The sequence below is a fragment of the Triticum dicoccoides genome, chromosome 3B (genome assembly GCF_002162155.2).
Source record: "Triticum dicoccoides isolate Atlit2015 ecotype Zavitan chromosome 3B, WEW_v2.0, whole genome shotgun sequence".
Taxonomy (NCBI): Eukaryota; Viridiplantae; Streptophyta; class Magnoliopsida; order Poales; family Poaceae; genus Triticum; species Triticum dicoccoides.
In genome coordinates, this window is record NC_041385.1 from 494235832 (window position 1) to 494240105 (window position 4274).

Genomic DNA, 4274 nt, shown 5'->3' on the forward strand with positions numbered 1-4274 from the left:
GATGGTGGAAGTGGGCTGAACTTATTGTATGCAGACACATTGAAAGGTATGGGCATTCCGATGTCCCGACTGAGCACTAGTAACATGAGCTTCCATGGAGTTATACCAGGGAAGAAGGCCGAGTCACTCGGCCAGATAGCTTTGGACGTAGTGTTTGGTGATTCGAAGCATTTTCGCAAAGAAAAGTTGACGTTTGAGGTCGTGGATTTTCAAAATGCATATCATGCCATTTTGGGGAGACCAGCCTATGCACGGTTCATGGCTCGACCATGTTACGTGTACCTCAAACTGAAGATGCCCGGTCCCAAAGGTGTGATCACTGTCACCGGTGATAGGAAAAAGGCAGAGGAGTGCTTTCAGAAGGGCTCCAAGATTGCCGATTCCCAAGTGACAGCGGTCGAGTTCGAAGAATACAAGCAAAACGCAGATCCGAGTGACTTGCTGCGATCCAAGAAGCCCGCCACAGAGTCTGCATTCCAGTCGTCCGGTGAGACGAAGCCTGTTCACATTCACCCGACCGACCCCGAAGCAGCTCCGACCCGCATCTCCACAACACTCGACCCAAAATAGGAAGAAGCGCTCATCCAGTTCCTCCGTGAGAACTGGGACATTTTTGCATGGAAGCCCGCTGACATGCCAGGTGTTCCCAGGGGACTGGCTGAGCATCGCCTAAGAGTCGACTCGTCTGCAAAGCCAGTCAAAGAGCATCTTCGGCGGTCCGCCGTCCAGAAGAGAAAGGCCATCGGTGAAGAAGTGGCTCGACTGTTGGCGGCAGGATTTATCCGAGAGATATACCACTCCGAGGGGCTCGCTAATGTCGTCATGGTTCCTAAGAAGGACAAGTCGCTCCGAATGTGCATTGATTTCAAGCACATCAACCGGGCCTGCCCGAAAGATCACTTTCCTCTCCCTCGCATAGATCAAATTGTTGACTCGACCGCGGGATGCGAGAGGTTGTCTTTTTTAGATGCTTACTCCGGGTACCACCAGATCCGTCTGTACGGGCCCGATGAGGTAAAAACAGCTTTCATCACTCCATTCGGGTGCTTCTGCTATATCACCATGCCATTCGGCCTCAAGAATGCCGGAGCCACATTTATGCGAATGATTCAGAAGTGTCTACTCACCCAAATCAGTCGGAATGTGGAAGCTTATATGGATGATATTGTTGTCAAGTCACGAAAAGGTTCCGACCTGCTCGCTGACCTCGCCGAAACATTTGCCAACCTCAGAAGGTATGATATCAAGCTCAATCCATCAAAGTGCAGATTTGGAGTTCCTGGTGGCAAGTTACTCGGTTTTCTCGTTTCCGAACGGGGAATCGACGCTAACCCAGAGAAGATTGGCACTATTCTCCGAATGAAACGCCCTGTGCGAGTGCACGATGTCCAGAAGCTTACTGGATGCTTGGCCGCATTAAGTCGATTCATCTCACGACTCGGTGAAAAGGCACTGCCTCTTTACCGACTGATGAAGAAGGCTGACAAGTTCGAGTGGACTCCAGAAGCTGATGCAGCATTTGCCGAGCTAAAAGCTCTGCTCTCCACCCAGCCGGTGCTTGCTGCTCCAATCAGCAAAGAGCCTCTGTTGCTCTACATCGCAGCCACAGGACAAGTTGTCAGTACTGTGCTAACGGTCGAGCGGGAAGAAGAAGGAAAAGCTCTCAAAGTTCAGCGCCCAGTGTATTATTTGTCTGAAGTCTTGACTCCATCCAAGCAGAGATATCCTCATTATCAGAAGCTTGTGTATGGAATATACATGACCACAAAGAAGGTTGCTCATTATTTCTCTGACCATTCCATCACAGTCGTCAGCGACGCTCCACTATCAGAGATTTTGCACAACAGAGACACAACTGGTCGAGTGGCCAAATGGGCGATTGAACTTCTTCCCCTTGATATCAAGTTTGAGGCAAAGAAAGCCATTAAGTCCCAGGCGATAGCAGATTTCCTCGCCGAGTGGATTGAACAACAGCAGCCGACTGAAGTTCACTCGGAGCATTGGACCATGTTTTTCGATGGCTCTAAGATGTTGAATGGTTCCGGTGCTGGGGTTGTCCTGGTTTCCCCCAGAGGAGATAAGCTCAGATATGTGCTCCAGATTCACTTTGATTCCTCCAACAATGAGGCAGAATATGAGGCCCTCCTATATGGGTTGCGCATGGCCATTTCACTCGGCGTCCGTCGCCTAATGGTCTATGGCGACTCGGATTTAGTGGTCAATCAGGTGATGAAAGAGTGGGACGTGAGAAGCCCAGCCATGACTGGATACTGCAGTGCAGTGAGGAAGCTGGAGAAGAAGTTCGAGGGGTTGGAGCTCCATCATATACCCCGACTGAAAAATCAAGCAGCTGATGATCTAGCAAAGATAGGTTCCAAGAGAGAAGCCATTCCGAGTGGTGTGTTCTTGGAGCATATACACACTCCGTCAGTAAAAGAAGATCCTTTCACCGAAGAAACTCCGCAGCCCAAGGGCGCCACAGATCCGACTGAAGTTGAAGTCCCAGCGGTGGTCGACTTGATCATGGAGGTTTTGGTGGTCATTCCCGACTGGACGATTCCGTATGTCGCATATATCTTGAGGAAAGAGCTTCCGGAGGATGAGGAAGAGGCTCGACAGATCGTCCGTCGATCTAAGGCCTTTACCGTAATCAAAGGACAATTATACAGAGAAAGCGCGACTGGAGTCGGTCAGAAGTGCATAACACCAGAAGAAGGTCGACTCATCCTCAATGATATTCACTCGGGGACCTGTGGTCATCATGCGTCCTCTCGGACCATCGTGGCCAAAGCATACCGAGCCGGATTTTACTGGCCCAAGGCGAATGAGATGGCAAAAGAGATAGTAGATAAGTGCGAGGGATGTCAGTTCTACTCGAATATGTCGCACAAGCCTGCGTCAGCTTTGAAGACCATCCCGCTCGTTTGGCCTTTTGCAGTTTGGGGGCTGGACATGATCGGTCCTTTGAGAACAGGACGAAGTGGCTTCACGCATTTACTGGTGGCAGTCGACAAGTTCACCAAGTGGATCGAGGCTAAACCAATCAAGAGCCTTGACACCGGTACTGCTGTTAGCTTCATCAGGGAACTAATATTCAGATATGGAGTCCCGCACAGCATCATTACGGATAATGGGTCGAACTTTGACTCAGAGGAATTCAGAGCTTTCTGCGACTCCCAGGGCACACAGGTCGACTACGCATCAGTCGCCCATCCGCAGTCGAATGGACAAGCAGAGCGAGCTAATGGACTGATTCTCAAGGGACTAAAGCCTCGACTGATGCGTGATCTCAAACACGCGGCTGGAGCTTGGGTCGACGAACTTCCATCTGTACTCTGGGGACTGCGGACCACGCCTAATCGGTCGACCGGAAGAACTCCATTCTTCTTGGTCTATGGAGCTGAAGCAGTCTTGCCGAGCGATCTTCTCCACAATGCTCCTCGAGTTGAAATCTACAACGAAGCAGAAGCTGAACAAGCGCGGCAGGACGCAGTCGACCTTTTAGAGGAAGAAAGGGAGATGGCTCTGATCCGGTCGACCATCTACCAACAAGATCTGCGGCGTTTCCACGCCCGAAACGTGAGAGGTCGAGCCTTCCAGGAAGGGGATTTGGTTCTCCGAGTGGATCAGCACAAACCACACAAGCTTGCTCCTTCTTGGGAAGGCCCCTTCATCGTCACCAAGGTTCTCCACAACGGGGCGTACCGTCTTTACAACGTCGAGCATAATATCGACGAGCCCCGAGCTTGGAACGCGGAGCTACTCCGACCGTTTTACACTTAAGCTTTATCACTCGGATGAGTTGCAATAAAGTACTTCTGTAGTTCATGGACCTCAAAATAATAAGTGTCATAGTTCCTCCATAATATCTGTCACTTTTTATTTTTTGTCCAATGAAATTCCCCTCAGTGGGTGACTTAGCCGCGAATCCGTTTCGCCTAAGTTATCAAAATCCTACCGAGTGGTGAGCCAGACTCCCACTCGGAGGCTTAGCTGCGAATCCGTTTCGCCTAAGTTATCAAAATCCTACCGAGTGGTAAGCCAGCCTTCCACTCGGAGGCTTAGCTGCAGCCTCGTGCTCGCCTAAGTCATAAAAATCCTACCGAGTGAAGAGCAACCCTCCCACTCGGGGGCTTAGCTGCAGTCCAAGCACTCGCCTAAGTTGTGAAAATCCTACCGAGTGGTAAGCCAGCCTTCCACTCGGAGGCTTAGCTGCAGCCTCGTGCTCGCCTAAGTCATAAAAATCCTACCGAGTGAAGAGCAACCCTCCCACT